Source organism: Salvia splendens, chromosome 20, assembly GCF_004379255.2.
Source record: "Salvia splendens isolate huo1 chromosome 20, SspV2, whole genome shotgun sequence".
Taxonomy (NCBI): domain Eukaryota; kingdom Viridiplantae; phylum Streptophyta; class Magnoliopsida; order Lamiales; family Lamiaceae; genus Salvia; species Salvia splendens.
In genome coordinates this window covers 13,460,605-13,484,926 of record NC_056051.1, presented here as the reverse complement: position 1 = coordinate 13,484,926, position 24,322 = coordinate 13,460,605, and the positions used below count along the sequence as shown (strand labels likewise).

At 36.4% G+C, this 24,322-nt stretch overlaps 1 long non-coding RNA gene across 1 annotated transcript; it reads left to right on the top strand.

Annotated features, from left to right (window-relative positions):
* The first annotated feature begins 604 nt into the window (after positions 1-604).
* Positions 605-2,407, top strand: LOC121782859. Its single transcript, XR_006046466.1, has 2 exons — positions 605-1,988; positions 2,080-2,407. It is a non-coding gene; the product is annotated as an uncharacterized LOC121782859 (long non-coding RNA).
* Positions 2,408-24,322: the final 21,915 nt, after the last annotated feature.

Below are 24,322 nucleotides of genomic sequence, written 5' to 3'. Positions count from 1 at the left end.
AGTAGGATTTACTGACCTACTAGGACCCGAATTCGATTTAACAGATAGGCAATCACAAAATAAAACATGGCATGACAACTCATTCAAATAATCATGTTTTCACATAAACACGCTTTAAAGAAAGAAGAGAAAGGCCCACCTCAATTGCTTAAACTCTTGCACACCGGGTGCTTTCTTGTCCTGAGATTACTCGTCGAGCGACGACGCTCCTTTACAAAATTAATATATTTAAATTAGGCTTTAAGTAATCACTTATATTGCATGTATGCATGCCTAATCGTGTGCTCTTTATTTCTTCTTTCTTTCTAAATTTTAAATTCTGAAATCCTTAATTAAATCAATGATTTAATTTATTCGGAGTCTTGCCGAACTTCTCGAGTATAATAAATTTCTGGATTATCTTAAGTATTTTGAAATACTTAAAAAGTCCCACTTAGTTATTTACCGGATATTGTAAATCACGGCTACTGTTTTCCTTTCTTCCATGGCTTAAGGAATAATTCCTCATAATCTCAAATTTATTTAGGGCAGAGGCCCACTTTACTTAGGAAGAACCACGGCCCAGTTAATCTTACAGTGGCCCAATTCAATTATATTCCCTTCTCCAGTGCGTAGCCCCCTTCTCATTTTTCTCTACCAAAAGAAGAATTCCCAAAAAGTTCGTACTCAAATCCAGAAGAACCCTAGCTCGTCGGCGCCTCCTTCCTCAGCGTCGATCGACGCTTCGTCGGGCCATCGGAGCGTCACCACTCCAGTCCATCATAGTTCTCAGTCGCCGGCGCTTCCTGTCGGTGGGAGTTCCGCCATCGCGCATAGTCGCACGGCGGAGGCTTCGATGTTTTCTCTGAACGATGAGGTAGCCGCCCCTGCCACGTCTCACAGAGGCATCCGCCGTTGCCGACGCCACTTTCGGTAGAAAGGGGATCGACTCCTCCATCTTCTCCGATCCAAAACGGATCAGACCTCGACTATCTCCCCCGTTTCGAAATCGGGGCTCCATCCCATCGATGTACCTCGGCGCCTTAATCATTCAGTCACCGTGGTCTCGCTTATCCACCTCATCTCCGGCCGCTTGACGAGCAGGGTCGTCGCCCGCCGTGTCGCCCTGCGCCGCTTCTTCCTCGTCTCTCCGACCTTGCGTAGCTAAGTCTCATTCCTTCCCCTTTCTACTTGAACTAAATTTTAGTCACTTCTCGTTTGTTTTCAGTAGTAGTTGGTGGACTAGCACTCCTTTGAGTGATTTTGTATTTGTTTCCAGTTTATACACCTTACAGATTTTGGAGCTGGGTGTTACTTTAAGACAAGGTCTTGAATCTACTAAAATCTTGTTCTTGACTAAGGTTTGAGCAATATTGAGAATAGCTAGATCTTAACATGCCACGCTTAAGTTTCTGTACTGCTGTGATTACTACTAAATGTGGGATCTCAATTACATGATGGTATGACTTGTTATCTGAGCTTGAGAGTGAGTGAGTTTACCTTCACTGAAACTGTTTGGCTGCTCCCTACTCTGGCCTTGATCGCCCTCACTCCTCACCATGTGTATATATATACACATTTCTTGTAACTGAAAGCTGCAAAAGCTTAGTGTTGGCTGGAAAAAGGACTCCACAGGTTGTGCAGCTGGCTTCTCTCTCTGCAGCTCTGCAGAGCATGTACTCTGAGCCCCTGATTTCTCTCTAACTGATTTTTGGTGGCTTGTGGAGCTCTAGTTTGTTAACCTTATTGCAGAGTCCTCTAGGCCTTACCTTCTGTTGTGCATTCACTGCATTATTGTGCCTCTTTTGGCAGGTACAGCCGTGGGTGGCAGCCATTGCATCTAGGGTGACCGACCCCCTGCAGCGGTTGGACTGCCTCGCTGCCTCGTGGCAGCCTTCACTTCGTCGGGGAAGTGCTGGAGGCGCAGGTTGTGGAAAAGGTTGGCCTTGCCATTCATAGGCAAGACTCGTTTTCCATATTGGAAAGGCGGTGTTGCCATTTCCTCTTAGGTGTTGCCATTCTTAGCTGATTTGTTTGCTTATCTAACTGTCTTGTTTAGCTGATGTACTTGCTTATTGGTTATTTTGTTGTTTCTGGCAGAGAAAAGGGTTGCTAATCATGGTTCTCGGTTCGTCGGGCCGCTGGAGTTTGAGCCGAGAGACCGGTCTCTTTCGTGTGGTCTCCTTGCCCTTTTCGGCCAAGCCCAAGCTAACAAGAGGCCCAATATTAGTTTTCCCTTTGTGTTTTTTTTTTCTTTCTCCTTATGTTGTAATAGAGTAGTTTCTCTTTGGAATCTCGCTTTTCTATAACATGTATGCATGTAATACTAGTTGGTGTGTACCTTATTTCAAGCATTTATTAGCCCGAAATTCTTTATATTGTACTTATTTTATTCAAGAAATAAAATACTCTTTCATTCTTTGTCAAACTTCTAGTATTTATTCATACTTCTCGAGAATATAGGTCTCGGCTATTACATCTGATCTCACCAACTGCCAACGGAAATGTCTTGGCCGTATCTTGGACGATATTGGAAACATTTCAAATGTGAGGCCGTACAATTGGTGCAGCTACGTGCTGGATACGCTAATCACAGCACATGATAGCTGCAAACTCAAGAACAAATCCACCCCATTCACTGGACCAATCACTTTCCTCTTGGTGAGTTTTTTATTTTAACCACTCCTTTATAGTGAAGTAAAAACATGCTTAGAGTGAAGTAAAATCATATTTAGAGTGATGTTTTACATGGTTAAGTAGTAAATGCATGGTTAGAGTGATGTGTTTTTTATACATGAGTGAAGTAAAATCAGAATAAGAGTGATGTGTTTTGTGAACAAGAGTGAAGTAAAATGTGAATAAGAGTGAAGTGTTTTGTGTACAACAGTGAAGTACAATCAGAACAAGAGTGATGTGTTTTGTGAACAAGAGTGAAGTAAAATCAGAACAAGAGTGATGTGTTTTGTGAACACGAGTGAAGTAAAAAATCAGAACAAGAGTGATGTGTTTTGTGAACACGAGTGAAGTAAAATCAGAATAAGAGTGATGTGTTTTGTGAACAAGAGTGAAGTAAAATCATAATAAGAGTGAAGTCATTGTAATGCATTTTATTATTATCTGTTTTTTGCAGGCATGCTAAGTAGATAGGGTTGTCTACAGAACAAGACTGGTGGTTAGAAGATTCCCAACTGTCCGTAACTGGACAAAATTCATTCTAAAGGAGAGAGGACAGATGGAATTCGATAATGGAGGCACCATTGGAAGAGGAAGCATAGAAAGTATCATTGATCCTGTCTCCATTGAATCTTTATATGCCAACAAGTATTCAATAACTGTCACTACCTCTGTCCCTTCAACTGAGGAAGCTCCTTTACCTGATGAAGCCCCCCTTCAACTGATCAAGTTCCTTCGTCTGATGAAATTAAAAGTTTAATTAGGGAGGCTGCAGATGCTATTAGTAAAATGATGAGGTATATAAAGAATGCTCCAGCAAATACCAATGACACCAACTGCTTCAAAGTTGCAGCTATAAATGCACTAAAGATGGTTGGTGTGGAGGTTGATCAAGGGGACCAAGCTGTGGATGTGTTTTGTGAACAAGAGTGAAGTGACCAAGAGTGTTAATATTGATGTGTTTTCATTTCATATTATGAAAATAGGAAGACATTGTGGATGCCCAGATTGCATCTGCAATAGAAGCATGCATGGAGATATATGCTGCTGATGATGGTGTTCAATCAGAGTTGAATGTATCTGGCAAAAATCCTTCAACCGAAATAGTAGTTTGCAATCCAGACATGGTAAGTGTTAAGCAATGATATATCTCATCCATTCACCAACACTTTTAACAAACATAAAGTGAACTATATGTCTTATAGAGTGAAGTTTTCATATCATTCTTGCCCTGACACGCAACTGCTAGGACTGAACGAATGGAGATACGTTCAAAAGCTGAGAAGAGAATATCAGCTGCATTGAAATCTCCATTCCATGAAAGGGTGGTCCAGGCCAAAACCAAGTTTACCTTGAAGGAGTCACAAATCTTTTTGTGGATTATGACAACATATGAATCAATGAGTAAGATTTATATTATAGTTCTGATTTAGAAGAAAAATATACAAAAGATGTGCTAACACACACATATATTTGAACAGGGACGCCATAGTGTATGATGATAATGTCATAATGGTAACAAAAAGAGAATTCTGTTCACTTTTGCCACGTACGCTAATAGAAGTGGGTGTGATCAGTGCATGGGCTTCTTATTTGAATAATATGGAAGAATACAGGGCTCTATCTTTATCAATGCGCCTCTTTTTCACTACATACCCATCCGTAAGAATAATATAAATTTTGAAAAATTTATTGCATGGTATATGTTCACTATAAAGCATGTTTACTTCACTACTAATCATATTCATTTCACTATATGATATTTAAACTTCATAAGTATAAATGCACTATATTCTGATTTCACTTCACTCTTGTTCAGAAAACACATCACTCTTGTTTATAAAACACTTCACTCTTGTTCACAGAACACATCACTCTTACTTCGATTTCACTTCACTCTTGTTCACAAAACACATCACTCTTACTTCGATTTTATTTCACTCTTGTTTGCAAAACACTTCACTCTTATTTCTTATTTACAAAACACTTCACTCTTATTCTGATTTCACTTCACTATTGTACACAATACACAGTTCATTAGTTCTATGAAACAGGACACAAAGTGAATTATTTCCATCCAGATTTGACTTGTCTCATCTTTCAGCTGTATACAGTTGTTCACCGGCCTGATGGGGTTGACCTCATGACTCTAATTGATAGATTCTGTGACAATTTACAAACTGAGGTTGAACAAATTCCGTATTTCAAATGGGGCGATGTAGATTTGGTAAATACTTAACATAATTGATTCTTTGTTATATTCACTAATTGTTTTTATTCTGAAATTATTATTATTATCTATGTAGGTGTTCTTTCCAATATGTGCTGCAGAACATTACTATACCATATGCTTCAGATTTAGTACTAAAGTATAGTGGTGATTGACAATTCGAAGAATGCTGATAATGAGGACGTATTAATCAAATATGGTAGCATACCTGCAAATGTGATAAGTATACATGATATATAGTGAAGTATTTTTATGATTACAGTGAAGTATAGTACTCTTTATAGTGAACTACATCTGATATTCATAATGATATATTGCAGAGATTGTATTTTTGTCATTTTTTTGACAAAAATGGGGTATCACAACCAAAGCAAATCAATAAAGGATGTGAGCATAGTAAGGCTCAAAATGCTTTGGAGAACAACATCAAATGTAGAAGATTGTGGAGTTTTTTTGATGCGACATTTGGAATGTTATTATGGTGAGCGTGAACAAGATTGGAAGTGTGGATTAGCTGCAAGAAGCAAGGGAATACTCCAAAGACTAAGAGCAAAGTATTGCAGCGCATTATTATTGTCGGAAAAAAACCTTGAGGCATTGAATATCTTGTCACTAGCATCAAAGCATTATGAAGAATATGGGAAAACAAATAAAATAGATGTGGAAAAAATGATTGTAAACTTCAAGCGTTCATGAACTATTGTAGAAAATTTCATTTAAATTCAATAGCAAGTACTTATTGTACATTAATATCTTGTTTACTATTTAATTCACTGTTGTGTTGTATCTATTTACTTCACTGAATAAGGAACTAGTGTTTTGTGAATAACAGTGAAGTAAAATACGAATAAGAGTGATGTGTTTTGCTTGATAAAATGATACTTTTACTGATTTGTAGGTATGTACATTCATGTTTGTGATGATGCTTTGAACCCAATGATTGGTAGTTAAGATGATAGTTTTAGCTTTTAAATGTTAGGTTTACTGCATAAAATGATAGTTTTGCTTGATAGAATGATACTCTGAGTTGATAAAATGATAGTTTTGCCGGATAGAATGATACTCTGAGTTGATAAAATGATAGTTTTGCCGGATAGAATGATACTCTGAGTTGATAAAATGATAGTTTTGCCGGATAGAATGATACTCTGAGTTGATAAAATGATAGTTTTGATTTATAAATGTTAGGTTTACTGCATAAAATGATAGTGTTGCCCGATAGAATGATACTCTGAGTTAATAAAATAATAGTCTTACTGATTTGTAGGTATGTACATTCCTGTTTGTTATGATGCTTTGAACCCAATGATTGGTAGTTAATATGATACTTTTTGCTTATAAATGTTAGGTTTACTGCATAAAATGATAGTTTTGCTTGATAGAATGATAATCTGAGTTGATAAATGATACTTTTGTCGATTGAATGATATTCTGAGTTGATAAAATGATAGCTTTGCCGGATAGAATGATACTCTGAGTTGATAAAATTATACTTTTGGCTTATAAATGTTATGTTTACTGCATAAAATGATAGTTTTGCTTCATAGAATGATACTCTGAGTTGATAAAATGATACTTTTGCCGATAGAATGATATTCTGAGTTGATAAAATGATAGGGTTATCATACAAATTGGGGTTATCATTATAATGCACCCACACACACACACACACACACATATATATATATAGGGTTTGATCTATGCAAAACTAGATTTAAATACAGAAACGCAGAACAATATCATACGTATGGAACTTTTAGGTCATCTCCCTATACAGAAACGCAGATTTAAATACAGAAACGCAGATTTAAAATGATACTTTTGCCGATAGAATGATATTCTGGATTTAAATGTATTTTTAGTTTGATCATCTCCATATATATATATATATATAAATAGTCCCATTATTCACAAATCCACTCTTAAAGACCGAACTAGAGACCAAATTAGGGCCCTTAGATCTAGGGTTTAATGGATGAGATTAGACCATGCTATATTAATTTCGCTTCTTCATTAGGTAGACAATTTACTTCAATGCAGGGGTATTTCAGTCAAAACATATATGAGCTCATCTCCTACCCCATCTCATCTTCTCTATTTCCTCCGTCTAAATCTCTCCTCCATCCATCTCTCTCTCTCTAAACAAAAATGAAATCCCTAGAACTCGTCTTGCTCAACGCATTTGACCCTCCTTCGTGCTGTATCTGCTCCCCGTGTTCATTGCTGCAGTCGAGTGACCACCATGGACAGAACTGCCTCGCTGCTGTTTCTGAGTACAAATAACTCTTGGATCCTGAAATGATGGCCATAATTGATTAAAAAATGCGATGAGCAAGTGAGATTGGTGCGGAAAAGGTGATGCATTTTGTTTGATTACTCAATCCATTTGTTCAATTATTGGGGCAGAGTTTTGGTTTTCTGAAGCTGAAGGCTCTTCCGTGGACACTGTAGAAACGAAGTATTTGTAGAAGAATTTGGATTCCTACTGGATGAAGTAAAAACCTAGTATAATGAAGTATTAACTTTTTGGAATGAAGTAATAAACCTACTGGAATAAATTGTGCTTCATTTATTTATTTTCTGGCAATATAATGATACATCACTTCATCTATTAGTTTGTAATTTGTTACTTCATTCCAGCAGGGGTATTTCGGTCAAAACATATATGAGCTCATCTCCTACCCCATCTCATCTTCTCTTATTTCCTCCGTCTAAATCTCTCCTCCATCCATCTCTCTCTCTCAAAACAAAATGAAATCCCTAGAACTCGTCTTGCTCAACGCATTTGACCCTCCTTCGTGCTGTATCTGCTCCCCGTGTTCATTGCTGCTGTCGAGTGACCACCATGGACAGAACTGCCTCGCCGCTGTTTCTGAGTACAAATAACTCTTGGATCCTGAAATGATGGCCATAATTGATTAAAAAATGCGATGAGCAAGTGAGATTTGTGCGGAAAAGGTGATGCATTTTGTTTGATTACTCAATCCATTTGTTCAATTATTGGGGCAGAGTTTTGGTTTTCTGAAGCTGAAGGCTCTTCCGTGGACACTGCAGAAATGAAGTATTTGTAGAAGAATTTGGAGTCCTACTGGATGAAGTAAAAACCTAGTATAATGAAGTATTAACTTTTTGGAATGAAGTAATAAACCTACTGGAATAAATTGTGCTAATATTTACAGTGAATAAAGTAAAAAAAAATTCAATGAATTTGAAAGAAACATGTGTTGAATCATGTGAAAACCTATTGGAATGAACTAAAATCCTATTTGAACTAAGTAATGACACATTTGAATGAAGTAATAAACCTACTGGAATAAAGTAAAAATATATTCATTTCCAATTTATTACGTAATGGATGGAATGAAGTAATACACTTACTTGAATGAAGTATAAACGTACTAGAATAAAGTAAAAATATATTCATTTACAATTTATTACGTACTGGATTGAAGTAATAAACCTATTGGAATGAAGTAAACACCTACTAAAATGAAGTAATACCTACTGGAAATAAGTTCTGCACTGGTATTTTTCAATTTATTAGTACAATATATTATACGTCAATATTAATAGTCATTTGGTTCTAATATTATTCATTCATTATATATTAATTCATTTAACCAAGCTATTACTTAATGCAGATAGTTCCATCACTTCATCTATTAGTTTGTAATTTATTACTTCATTTATTTATTTCCTGGCAATATAATGATACATTTATTTGTTTGTAATTTGTTACTTCATTCCAGTAGTTTTGATACTTCATTTCAGTGGTTAATTACTTCATTACATGTGGTTATAACATCATCAAGTATGTTATTTAGTTCATTACAAATACAATTTTTTGCAAACTATACATACAACACGGTTCAATTCATATTACTTCATTACTTGATGTTATTACTCTATCAAATGCGTTATTTAGTTCATTAAAATTATAATTCTTCACAAACTATGCATATAATACAATTATGTTCATATCACTTCATTATTTGAGGTTATAACATCATCAAGTGTGTTATTTACTTCATTACAATATTAATTCTTCGCAAACTATACATACAACACAGTTCTCCAACTGTTCTTCTCCACTTCCCAAAATTCCTTCAATCTACAGCGATGATTTCCACCAGAAATCCTTCTAAATCAAACCGGATGACGATAAATTGTTCTCGAAGCTTCTCTAGCCCGAATCAAGCAATATATGCATTTTTAATGGATGGGATGAGATGATGTAGTGAAAATTTTCACATTCATTAGGTAGTCAAATTACTTCAACCGAGGGTATTTTTGTCAAATTACATTTATAGTTTATTATTTCATCCAGTAGATTTATTACTTCATTCCAATAGTTAATTACTTCATTCTAGTATATTATTACTTCATTCAACTTTGAATTTGAATTTGAATTTGTTTAACCTTTTTATAGAATTTAAAGCGAATAGACTGTGTGAAGTGTTTTCAAAATAAAGTATTTATTCTTTATTATGATGTATGTCAATGCTGATGAAGTTATAACCTCATTTAATAAGGTGATGGAGTTAAGTAATAACCCAATTGAAGTTCAATGAAGTAAAATCCTATTGCGATGAAGTTGTATACTTGTTGAATGAAGTAAATGCACATATGAATGAAGTAGTGATCACTCTTGTTCATATGCTCAAGAATCCCTTAAAGTAATAATCTAGTCGAATGAAGTGATAAAACTATTTAAATGAAGTAATAGAATAGAATAAAATAAACTATTAATGATATAGTCAAATGAAGTAATATGAGCTGATTCACCATCCCCACCTCCAATTGCACCAATCCGTTCACAATCTTTCATGACAAAATATGAGCTGCTTCACCACCCTCTTCTCTGTAAAAAACACACTGCCATCTTTATTCTCTCACTAGTCTCTATCTAAACCTCTATATACTCTTATGCTTCGATCCGATTGTATCCAGATTCACGAAAATGCCGCCACCGCCGCACCACCGCCTCCTCACGCCGCTGCTCGCTGGCGCTTATCTTCGTATCCGTCGTCCTCTATCGGAAGATCACCCGCAAGAGGACCGTTCCGGCAGATCTGATGAAGCCTCCGTTTCCGCCGCATCGCTTCTCCTACTCGCTCCTCCGATTGAACAGCGATGGCGGCATTGTCGGCTGAACGCCAACAGCAGCGGCAGTGAGACCTTCTCCGAGACAGCAGTGGTGTCGCAAAGGGAAGGCAACGGTGAGATGAAGGAAGGATGGAGAAAGATAGATTTCATCTTCCAAAATTACCAAAATCAGATAATATGTGATTATTAATAAGCATTAGATGTGATTAATGGGTGGATGAGATTTGGTCTCTAGTTCGGTCTTTAAGAAGGGTTCAACATTGATGACAACTCTCTCTCTATATATATATATATATATATATATATATATATATATATATATATATATATATATTTCAAAAGGAATTTTCGGACGTATCTGGGAGGAGTTTTAAATTTAAATGATAAATCTTAAATTCTCGGGAGAGAATCTCCGACTAGTACTCCACAAAAAATCTCTTGTTTTGTTTCCTTGCTGCTTTCTAGTTAATATTTAGCTAAATAAGTGAGAGGGAGAATATTAAGCGTAAATTGTTTTTAACTGGAAAAGGTGAAAAGGGGTGGAAATTGGATGTGTAAATTGTTTTTAACCGAGAATAGTAAAATGCGGAATTATTTAAGATTTGAAAATTGGCGCAGGAAGGAGAACAGGCGCTGATGTCATGGCGACCGTTTCCACTTCCCCCTATACTCCTATATCCGCGTTTATCTCTCCCACTTCCCCACATCCAGTTAACCTCTGCAATCTGTCATGTAAAGAATTTCCAAACATGTTTTCCTCAGATTACAAGCAAAACCTCACCCGTTCACCACTTATGGAGAAACCTTCGACCTCCCACCTTCACCGTAAACCTGTTTCCGGCAGACGGGTTCACCTGATTCCGGCAACCCCTCACCAGGAACCACCGACACCCTCCTCCCCGTCTTCATCAACTACCGACTCCACTCATTCCCCAGACACCTCTTCAAGCGAATTGCGAGCAGGAAATCCCAGGGGGAAAATGCAAAGAGTCGAACCTACGGTGGAAATGCCCTATTCGTCCTCCTACCAAGCCGCCGGCATCAAAAGCGAAGAATTCCCCCATCTGCACCTACCAGCCCGATATCATTGTCCTCACTCGGGTTCAGCGACGGTCAGACGTTTGAGGAAATCGTTACTGAGGTGATTCGGGAGGTGCATGAAGCTGAAGAGATGGAGAAAGAAAAATCAGAGGAAGGACAAGGATCTTGGCAGCCATTACAGATATCTGTAGAAGCGGCTACCAGGGGTCCCCAAGAACACCGTTAGGGAGGTTCACGACCTGACAGGGACAGATAAAGAGGGGGAAGCTGCATCTGATGTCTGGAAGAGTCAAATGGAGAACACGGTGAACTTACTGATAGTGGAGAATGCAGAGCAAAATGCTATGCTGAAGGCTCAAGGGGAGCAATTGACCAAGGTGGTCAACCTGATGGACAGATTGATCTCCTGGAGACTCAATCATCCAACCAACCTTCACCGGAAATCTCTGTAGTGACAGGATGTACCCCAGCAGAAAGACCTTGACGCCAACCTCGCGGGAACCTCGAGGAAGAGGAAATCAGTCGCCACCTCCAACCAACCACCAGCTACCCTACCGACTTCTTCCACGGCCAAATGGAACAAGCGGGAGGAGCAGCCTGGCTCCTCGAGGAGCCAGAAGTAGAACTAAACTAGTCGAACCAAGTAAATCTTACTTTCGATTTTAAATTCTTCTCTGTTTGTGCTCAAGTCTATCCTGTATATATGTTTGTTTCTCTGTTTTATGTGATGTTCTCACACTTAGCCCATAGCTTGGTCTAAGTGTGATGAGTTTGTTTGTAAATATGATGTTCTTGTCTCTTTTCTATTTACCTTCTCCCACTTAGCCCGTTGCACATTCTAAGTGTGAGAAGTCTTGAGTACATAGTATGTTTGTATGCTTTTGGTTCTTATGTGTACTTCTCTCACTTAGCCCAATGCTTGGTCTAAATGTAAGAAGTTTGTCTGTAACCTGATAAACATGCTTTGTATTGAATATATGTTTTTGTTGCGTTCTCCCACTTAGCCTACTACTTGGTCTAAGTGTGTGATGTTTGGTTTTCCTTGTTCAAACACTGCCTATCCTGTTTTCCAATTCATTAAGTTCGCTTGAGGGCAAGCTGAAATGAAATGGGCCGGGGGAAGTCAGTGTAGTCAGTTTTTGAAGCATGTTTGTTTAGTTAACTTTATGTGTGTTTTTTTAGATAAGATCTGGTTTAAAAAATAAAGGCAAGATTCCCTTAGCAAGATTAATTGAAGAAAGGATGCATGTTGATTTGTGAGTTTCCCTTCTTTAATAAACCAAAATCTGCTTGGAAGATGTAAGTAAGATGGAAATGGCTTTAATCTAAACCTTCTATGAAGCCTTCTAAAATGTGAGTCATAAGCCAGAGCAGAACACTTTCTACTGAAATGAAAAAATAGAGAGGCTGCCATTGATGCTTAGAGGGAAATGACGCAAGCTAGTGAGGACTAAATGCAATAAGAATAACTAGTTGAGCTGAATTCTTTCGAAGCATTTGGACCTGCCTCATTGTAAAGGCACCCCCTAGTCACACCTTTTGAGCATGAATTGCAGTGACCCTTCCCTTTGTAAATCCTTAGTTTTCATGTCATGTGAACAAGGAATCTGAGACTGTAGACGATTGGATTGACCTTAAGCTTGTGGGGACAATTGCCGAACAACATAAACCAATTATGTCTTTTCTGTCTTGTTAGAGGCAAGGTGTTTAGTTTATGTGTTTTCATTTTTGAAATCTTTTATGTAGTTGCGTTTGTTCTATGTTGTTTCAATAAAGAACCATGCTTTGAAACTAGCCTCTTTTCTTGTTCTTTTATTTCATACTTGAGGACAAGTATGGGTTAAGTGTGAGCAGTTTGATGAGGCTCATTTCATGCATGTGTTCTGTAGTAAAACTTCATCAAATTCTATTAACTAACGTCTAATTTTGAGCCAGGTGTGTGTATAAGTTCGTTATTTTCATAAACTGAGTTGATCAACTGGGCGGACAAATGGATCAGGAGAAGGAGCCAAATCGCTGCACAAACGGATCAAGTTGAAGCAATGACAAGCCGCGGAGCACTCAATGAGAAGACTAATGCATCGCAAAAGAAAAATCCTCAAGGGAAAATGGTAAAGATGCCTTTCAAAGAACAAATGCCCTAAGGATCAAGACCTCATGCCTTCCTATAAATGGAGATAGAGAAGGAGGTAGGAGGAGCTTCCATCGGTGTCACTCATTAATTTTCAGCTCTCTTCCAGAGCTGGAATTGGGAGCTCCAAACACTTCATCTTCCTGTTTTCACACACATACTTGGTCCTATTCTACTTTAGTTCAGTTTAGTTGGCGTTTTGGTATTGGTTTCCGCACTTTTAATCTTTTGGTTATGTTATTCCATTTCGAGAAGAAGCGATGAAATAATTTCCTGCTTTCCTTGTTAGGTTTTCAGTTCACTTTTGGATGTTATCGACTTTTGATGCTTTGATTTAGTAGATTTGAAGTTAAGTTTTCATTTCCGGCTAATATGTTCTGTTTCATGCATGATACTTCCGATCTGTTTTGATTTTTGTTTTATGTCGCACATCTTAGCTCAGAATGTTTTGTGATGTTTCGATTTAGTCAAATCCGATGTTTTATACTTGAAAGTTCTTAGGGTGTTTAGATCTAGCAGTTTCTATTTTGCTCCTGCATGAGTATGGGTTAGTTTTGTGTTTACGTAGCCGCAGCTTAGATTTTAGGAGTAGATTTAATTTTAGGAGTTGTTTGATGTTCCTCTTCTGTAGTTTTTTTCAGGTCTGTTTTTTGCTATGTTTTCCATGGTGTTTTTGTTAAGAAGATGAAGTCGTTCAAAAGTTTTTGCTTTATTGTACACTTTGCAGGGGACTGACAGTCTCCCTTTTATCCTGTTTGTCCATTTATGGAAAGTTTAGTTGAGTTGATCAAGTAGACTGGTTAAGCTTTTATGAGTTGTTCAATTTGGTAGCTTTAATTTCTCTAGTCTAGTAGTTAACTTAACCTACCCCTAGAAGCGTGGCATCAGCCATTCTGATTTCGTGTCCAGCACGCAAATCTCTAACGCCTCATCTCTGTGCGATTGATTCCCTAACATGTTCAGTTAAGGTTTTGAAAACACGCTTCTGAACTCTTCTTTTCGTCTGGCTCGAGTAGGAGTCGGTCGAGTTGATCAGGCCAAATCTTTGCTGGGTCCACTAATCTGTTCTCACAGGTAGAAGGGTGTACAATTGGCTAACCAGATCAGTTTGACAATCCAACTTGAGTAAACCACAATGATAATAGGATGAAGAGAGAAGTCAGAGCGAAACCAGCGTTTTCAATGATATTAAACCTTACAATTATAGTAGACAAAATATCAACAAAATGGTAAGATCGTCATTCTGTTATTATATCATAATTTTCGTTTTTTTTTATATCAACATAGTGTATTATAAATATTAACACAATGACATGAGTATTTCAACACAAGTACACGAAAATATCAACACAGGTTTTTAAAGATTTTACACGCATTATATTAAGATTTTACATGCACTGTATTGAGATTTTTTGATGTATTTGTTGATAAAAAATCTACTTATCAACATATACGAAAATTGAAATAAAAATCATCAAATTTCATCATCCGAACGTCGTCGAAACCGGTGCAATTGACATCTTGTTAGAATCCTTACAAAATTACCTTTAATTTGATATATTTTTTGCGAAAAAATAATATAAATAGAGAGAGTTACGTAAATTTAAAATTTTATGATAATATTATCAAGAAAGAATTGACATTAATACCCTTTAGTTTAATTTAATAATTATTTAAATTTAAAATATAATCCACTTGGCATTATATCAACCACTAAATTTCCTAATCTTATGGTTAAGAATTGGTCTTAATTTTGGATTGCTAATTAGTTAGCAATTGATCACATCCCCCTCTTATATTGCTTATATCATCATAATCCAAAATCAAGACCACATCTCCACCCTTAGATTTTAAAATGAATAGATGAGGTTATATCTTACGAATCTCAATAAATTGTAGACAAAATATCAACAAAAAGGTAAGATCGTCATTCTGTTATATCAACATAGTGTATTACAAATATCAATACAATGACATGAATATTTCAACACAAGTACATGAAACTATAAAAACACAGTTTTATTGAGATTTCACATGCATTATATTGAGATATTTTGATGTATTTATTTATAAAAAAATCTGATCATCACCATATACGAAAATTGAAATAAAAATCATCAAATTTCATCATCCAAACGTCGTCGGAACATATGCAATTGAAATCTCGTTAGAATTCTTATAAAATTATCTTTAATTTGATATATTTTTTGCGAAAAAATAATTTAAATTGATAGAGTTACGTAAATTTAAAGTTTTAGGATAATTTGAATAACAGACAATTGACATTAATACCCTTTAATTTTAGTTAATAAATATTTAAATTTAAAATAAATCCACTTGGCTATCAACTACTAGATCTCCTAATCTAAGGATTAAAAATTGGTCTTAATTTTGAATTTCTAATTAGTTTGCAATTGATCACCTCCATATATATGGTTTTGATCTATGCAAAACTAGATTTAAATACAGAAACGCAGAATAATATCATACATAGGGTACATTTAGGTCATAGTTAGTTAATTTTTAGGTCATGCTAACAAAGCATGACCTAAAATGATCTTAGCATGACATTATACCCAGATATTATAATATGACCTAAATTGTTAAATTATGACCTTCCGTGTTTTTGGTTAATTATTGACCATTAGATCATCTAATCCTAGGGCGAAGATTTGAGCTGCTTTTCTAGATTTAAATGCATTTTTATTTTGATCATCTCCATATATATATATATATATATATATATATATATATATATATTGGGGTTTTGGAGCCCCTTGCACAGCGGAAGACTTGTACAAAACAAATAAATCAGACGTAGGATCTATTTGGCAGATTATGGGATTAATGTATTCACATGTTAACACAAAATTGCATGGTAAAACGCAAATAATTCATGCTTAAAGAATATAAATCGTAAAACATGAATTCTACAGTTTAGAGTTACTGATTTGATTCTCAAAAGAATCGTCGATTGCTCGCGCCTTCTCCACGATGATCTTCAATACTAGACCACGGATCTTCTGACTGGTTCCCGAACTGTATTCCGAAATCAGTGTGGGCTGATCTTATCGAAATAATAGGACTCGAATAAAGAAGACAGAAATTCCTCACGGAGGAGGAAAGAGAAAATTTTGTCCACTTCAGAGAGAAGAGGGGGCCGAAAATTTCTTGCAAAATTAATTGTGTTTTATGTCTTCTTTATTCTCCTATTTATATTAGTTACATATTGGGCCCAGTGGATCTATGGAAGGTTTTGGATATGGGCTCCCCCCAATTAGCTTTTTACTAATTAAATTGAACCCACAATTTAATACAAGCTTATATTGGAATATTACGAGCAGCCATTACAAAAGTAATATTGACCTCCCCATCCAAATCCGAAATTACAAGTAATCTGGGTTTCCATTTTGTTTATTATTTATTTCCCGTGCTTAAGATATAAATGTCCATTAATTAATTAAAGTCTGCTATGGACTTAATTAATTAACACCTTATTAATTCCAAGAGTGGAATAAGCAAGAAACAATTATTTATTCTTCATGGAATAATTAAATACCAACTGGCTAGTTTCCAAATAATAAAACCTTGTTCAAGCACCTCTTGAGGACATTATCAAACGAGACTCACCTCGCGCACGATTCAACATAATAGCAATCCTAGCACCGCTAGATATTAATCACCACTACCCAATATATCAGGATTCTTAGGTTGCGAAAAACCCGCACCTTTTGATAAGTCAAAGTAGTGCACAATCAATACCGTATGCTCAATGCTAACATATGTAGATTAAGAAATAGTATTTTATCAAGATCTAGTCTTTCAGTAGATAGCATAAAGACACGTCTTGATGTTAGATCCATTCAGTGCTATACCACACCAACGTCATCTTATTTCAATAAGGCTTAGAAATAATCGGACTAACATTGCAACCTTTCGCGATAGGTAGCCAAAGTCTATCTAGGTTGTGAAATTCTTCTCTTTCTTTTGCAAAGCATTGGATAAAACCGACTGTAGTTATCTTAAAGTGGACGACGCCCACAACCAGTCTACTGAGAAAAGACTTAGGCTTTGTTTACTTCTTATGCATTTAAATGTTTATAAAACATCTTATAAACTCACAAGCAAACACAATATAATAATATATTGATTCTATTCGTGCAAACTGCTCGAATAATACTGAATCGGGTTAAAAGTGGATTGTAGAGTTTTTCCGTATACAAGCAAAATTCTATTCGCGCGAACTTGCTCGAAATATGCTTTTCAGTATACTAAACCTAACAATCTCGCACTTATACTCAAAACATGCTTTTGAGTATACTCACTGCCAAAAACTCTCCCACTTATACACAAAGCAGGTATTGGAGCTAGATATATCGAACTACCATTCATTTCACATCATGTTTGAAACATGTTGCCACAAAGGCATTTCTGTAAAAAAAATCTGCTTGGTTGTTCTCTGATCATATCTTTTCCACCACTATGTATTTGTTGCGTACTTGATCTTTAATTAATTTCATCTCTCTATGTGATTGCTTAGCTTATGATCTCGTATGTCCCTTGAGTTAGCCTTTGCTAGAGTAATTAAAAAATACTCATAGCCATACGCCAGATATAATTAGATGCTTAGAATGTAATTAGTTTCTCTTAAATCCTTTATCTTAAACTAGGTAGACAACCAGTTTCTCTTAAAGACTTAGATGCTTAGAATGTAATTAGTTTCTCTTAAATCCTTTATCTTAAACTGGGTAGACAACTAGTTTCCTACGCCAGATGTTAATCTTAGTTGTTTGCAACTTTTATAGATTTCATCATCGTAGAGTACCAATAATACCATATTTAATGCACTTTCAACTTCGCTGTGCTTACAATACACTTAAGGGCACATGTCAAGTTCCGAACATTTGACAATCTCGATAAAACAAATATACTCTAATTTAAATGCTTGCCTAAGATCACAAAGGTCTTCATAAGCTTCCAATCATGTGTTTCTTGCCCTATATTACATACCTATTAGGATGTTCCATGTAGATGATTTCCTCAAGACTTCTATTAATAGAAAGCTGTCTTGACGATCATAATACATACATTTTAATTTATGTAGGTTCTGATAGACAGTAGGATCAAACAAATCTTGGGACACCAACGGATGAGAAGATGATGTTTCTCTTTGGGCATAACCCATTGTCATTGTCTAGCCATTTGAGATCCACATTTACACTTGCAAATATACTAGCTCCCACTGACTGACACAGCCTGTAGGTAGTATTGCAAGTCCTGTAAAACATGTTGTCTATCTAAGCTTGTAGTTTGGAATCTATCACCTTTCCAAATGAAACATGTTGTCTATCTAAGGATGAATATCCAAATGAACCAATGCTACATTGTAGTTAATGGGATTATGTTCAAGTTAATCTAAGACTGAGTTTTATGACACTCTTAGACCCATGAACTTGTTATGTTCCTTAGGAACGCTCCCACTATGACATGGTTCTTACAATCTTAGGTGTTGAAGTTGATTTTATTAGTGTAAAAGTTTCTAATGGTAAGACTCCTTGGTAACGTGAAAATCCGATATCTCTCTTTATCTTGAGAGTTATCACATTGTTAGGCTTGTAGTTCATCTCTTGATCTTTATACAAGAATTATATCTTTGAAGATTACAGAACTCATAATCTTACATCATTTGGGACAACCTTAAAACATACCTCAGTACTTAACTCCAGTTACTTAGATACCTTTCCAACATGCATTGGAACAACATTACACCTTGAGATGTGCTAGACTAGATTCGCTCTAGTCCACAACTCGTGTTTTGTAGAAGGTACTGATGTTGGTAGTTTCTTTAATGTGTTTTTCGTTGTATCTAACGCTTATCCCATCAATGATAAGATTTTCATGAGAATCGCTCATCACTTATCGAACTTGTCTTCGAGAGACTTCGATACCTTCTTATATGACTATCCCATTCTTTAGAAGAATGCTTGGATTCGTCAATGGAGATTAGACTCCCACTACTGATCATAACCCAGTGCTCGTCTTCTTACGGTGTAAACCATTAAGACTTGCTAGTCTTTCTATGTCGCACTTCTATAAGTATTCTGAATCAAATGATTCTAACTCATAGTGCATCAAACAGACATTCTCGACTTTCAAGCTATTTAACAAACAAATTGTTAAAATCCTGATAGTCTAGATCAGTTTGAACAATAGCTAAGTATTTTCTTGGCCTTAAGACTAAGGGCCACAAACACTTTATCAGTTATTGTTAAAGAAGTTGATGTGTTTTTCATACTCAATCTTGTTGCATTTATATTGTTTCAATACTATGATGCCTTAAACATCAACCATAAAACAATAATTGAGCATTAATAGTTCCCACTGAAACAAAAGCCTAACTTGATCAATATCTCTTACTTAGAAGTTGCATTGTCATGTAAGTCATTGTCCTTCTTTAAAAGAGGTCAATCCAACTTACAAAGCATCTTCACTCACTTTAAACAAACTTTGATGACAATTCAGACTCTCCCATTTCCATATCTAGTCTTTTGTTCAATGAACTAGGACTTAGGAAAACTGCAACCTTGATGAATTCGTCATCATCATGTTACTTTCCTCTAACAGTAATATAACGACTAATATTCTGAACGTTTTCTACTTTTCAATTAAACATTCTTGTAGTCATTTCTTATTACTTTAGGCGATGACTTGAGTCAAAAAAGTATTTGAGTGATCAAAAAATACCTCAAAACATTCTGTCCCTCTATGATATTCCAATCGAATCATCTTGACAGATTATATTGATATCCATCTTTCATCGTCACTAACCAAGACTTGTCGTGCTACTTAAAAGAAAATAGCTTGACCTTATTCCTCAAAGAACTTGTCAAGTACATGCAAAATGCATTCTTGAACAATCTTCGTGGAATTATGTCAGTGTCACGACCGCCCATACAAGGGGTACCACAAACGCGGCGATCGTGACCGACATGCATGGATTTCAATTTAAAAAAAAACTTAATTAATTTTGAAGAAAGGAAAACAACTTAGTTTAAAGATTTTAACGTTATTATTTTTTTGAAAGGACATAAGATAAAAGAATACTTTTAAAAAAAAAGGACAACGGAAAAGTTAGACTTAAGAAATACATCAATTAAAAGTTTAAGTAAAACACGCATTAAACTTAAATCTCAAAGAAAACCATTTTCAAAAGACAACGTAGATGCACGTTTAAAACCTAACACCACCATACATGTTCCAACACCAAAACGAAAAGCTTAAGATCTTAAGACATAAATTAAAACATAGCAGCGGATAAAAGGGTTCAAGGAGAGTCAAGGATCACGCCTATGTATGACGACACAACGTATCCTAAGTTCTCTAGCCAGCTCAACATCCACCGCAACATCCCGCTCAACCTGCAAAATTTTAAAAAGAAATTGCAGGGCTGAGTACTTGTTGTACTCAATGGGCTCATGCCGAAAATATTTATCAAGTTATGTCATCCATACCAGTGATCTCGAGTTTTATACGCAGTAAAGAAAAATATCACGAGAACACAAAAAGTTTCATAGACTGGCCAGTCAAATAATCTCCCCACTTTTCACATCAATCCATCAATCACAATCACGGTGCGACGAAAGTGTGGCCACACTATTCGCCCACGAGACCGGCCGACTTGTAAGGACGGCTCACGATCCCACCAGTGTACACAGCCCGATAGGGTTTACGGCCCTACTCGGACCCGAATTCGTTTCACATATACCGCCATATAGCCTAACGGAGTAAACTCATACGAACTAGGCATCAGGCACACAATCTCATAACAAAACAGTCCATGGCATGACATAACAGTTAAACCACCCTTATATCTCCACATAATATTTTCAGAAAAGTAAAGTGGTTTGAAAGAAAGCCCACCTCGTTCTCTTAGCAAAATCACAACCCAACTTAGCAACTCTCGATCCTCGAGTTCACGAAAACACAACACCCTTGTCAACGACAACACAAGTCAGCCTCACACAAAAACATACTACTATGCATGTCCTATCGCTTCACTCTCATTGTTCTCATCAATCCCAAAGCCCAACATACATCACAAGGGTATAAAACACACGTAACACATTTCAACTTATCGCAAGTGATTTCAACATTTAAACACGTTCCTTGCACATACATGCATCATATAAGACTTTTAAACTTGAAATTAAGTGTCATTTAATCAAGGCAGAAAACTGGCAGAATTGCGCGACCGTTTTGTAAAAATCACTTTAAATTCACCCGACCTCAAAACATGCTAATTTTTGGTCACGATACAGAGGACACATTCAAGTTCATTCATGAAAATTTTCATATCGAAATCACGTCATTTAGTCAGTCATATCACGTATTGAACTCTCTGGTCGGAACAGACGATTTCTGACAGTATTGCGCAGTTAATTTGAAAAATTCACCATAATTTCATACGATGCCCAAAAAGGCTGAAAATTTAACACAATACAGAATACACATCAAATATTCATATAGTTCAAGAATTACGTAAATCGGAGTTCATTTGGTCAGTCAAACAGAAAACGAAACATTCATGGCGAGAACTCACGTTTCTGGCAGAATTGCGCAGTCGACTTCAAACATTTTTTTAAAATTCATTTTTCGATAAAACAAGCTGAAATTCACACGAGACACCGAGGACATCTTGAAATTTACTCAGTAAAAATTTCGCAGTAAAATTCGTTCGTTTGATGGGTCGAACACAGATCATAAGTCACTGGTCGAGCATCACAGAATTCTGGTTCAAATTCGAAAATAGGGTTTTTAAATTTCCACAACGAAAACACCGATTTTTCAAGCACGAAAACACATAATCATGCTCACACATTCCTCATACACATATTTACACACCAACTCATATTATTCACCAATTAATTCGATCCAACACACATGATTTCAAACAACAACACAAAACCAACGAGTTCATACGATCACACAATTTTTCCCCCGTTAAAACTTGCGATCTATCATCCTACACTCTCTACATGCATGTAGGACTCAAAACATGGTTCAAAAGAGAAGGAGGAGGAAAAGTGTGCGATTATACCTTCCTTTGACAAAAACAAATCGGTAGAAGCGAAGAACGAAGCGATTCGTCGGAGATTCTTGAAGAAAACCTCAACGGATTCCAAGAACAAGAGTTGGATGGAGGATTTTTTGGAGATGGGAGAGTGGGAGAGATGACAAAAACGTGTGGGAGAGGGAGAGAATGAAAGTGGCGTGAAAAAGAAATAGTGGCTAGGGTTAAGGCTTTTAATATTTATAGTTTAGGTTAAAATCCCACACCTAATGAATTAATTAAATTGTGGGAGATAAAATAAAATAAAATTCCCCCAATTGGAATGAAAGTAGGCGTGTGGTTTTTAAAAGTGGGGAAGTCAAAATTTGTTGACTTAATTAAAAGGAAATATAGCAATATTTACTTGGAGAGAATATTCATAAATTAGGAAATAAATGTGAATATTCCATAAACAAGGGAACAACAAATAAATTAAATCTCCAAGTAGGAATTAATATGGTGGGGCCGAAAATTATTGGGTTATTGCACAAGGAATTTATTTAAATCCCCAATTGAATAGAATAGGATTTAAATTAGGTAATTTCTTTATAGGAAGAAGACTCCCACAAAATAGGCAACAATTAATTTAAATTCCCACAAGGAAAGATAATGCCTAGGGGCGTGTGATATGGAGGAACAATAGAAGAAAAATATTCACATCCTCAATTAATTAGGCATAGGAATTTATTTGAATAAAAAGGGATCCCACAAATTAGGAAACAAATAAAATATTCTCCAATTCTATTGGAGGGAACTGAAAGTGCTAGGCTAAATAGCGAAGGAAAAAAAATATCCCAACTCTCTATTTATTTTGGGTGAAGAAATAAATTATCACATGATTTAATTGGATTAAATTCAAAAGAAGGGAGTCACTAAAGCACCAATTAAATCAAAGGAATTAATTCTTTCTCCTATAGGAAATTTTCGAAACTCCCAAGGAAAAATAAAATGGAGTTCGAATTTCTTGTAGCACAATTTATGGTCCATTGGTTTGGATTTAATTTGGATTAAAGTCCCGAAACAATTTATTAAATCCACAAAAAGAAGTACTATTTCAATAATTAGGATTGACCGGAAATATCAATTAATTGGCTCGAGAAAGGATTAATGCATGATCCTATTAACCTTTTCCCCACATTGGGCAACGATAAAATCTCGAGCTCATCATTCCACAATTACCACGACAATTTATTTCACGCAAAGCACTTAATCACATAAAAACAAAGTTTCAAAATTCCAAAATTCCAATAACATAATAAAAAGGGTCACAAAAGTTTGGGATGTTACATCCTTCCCCTCTAAACAGAAATTTCGTCCCGAAATTTAATCGTCTCACATAAACAGCTCGGGAAACTTTTCTTTCATCTTATCTTCTAACTCCCACGTAGCTTCTTCGGGGCCATGGTGCTTCCACAACACCTTCACGGACGCTATCGACTTGTTTCGTAGCTCTTGTACCTTTCGATCTAGGATTGCTTCGGGCCTTTCCTCGTAGCTCATGTCGGGGGTTAGGATCACTTCCTCTTGGTGAATCACATGTTTGGGGTCAACACGTACTTGCGCAACTGCGACACGTGGAACACGTTATGCACGTTTCCAAAGCTGGGAGGTAACGCCAAACGATACGCTACAGGACCTACTTCGTCGATGATCTCGTACGGTCCCACAAAACGCGGTTTCAGCTTGCCCTTCACTCCAAATCTCACAACTCCTCTCGTCGGGGACACTTTCAAGAACACTTTGTCACCAACGTCGAATTTGATTTCCGTTCGACGTACGTCCGCATACGACTTCTGTCTATCTTGAGCTTCCTTGATCCTTGCGCGGATTTGATGCACAATTTCAGTCATCTCCTTTATAGCATCGGGCCCTAACATCTTTCTCTCGCCGACTTCATCCCAGTAAAGTGGGGATTGACACTTCCTGCCATACAAGGCTTCGTACGGGGCCATATCGATCGTCCCTTGATAGCTATTGTTGTAGGCGAATTCAACCAAAGGTAGAACCGTTTCCCAACTTTCCCCTCGATCTAAGACGACAGCTCGCAACATAT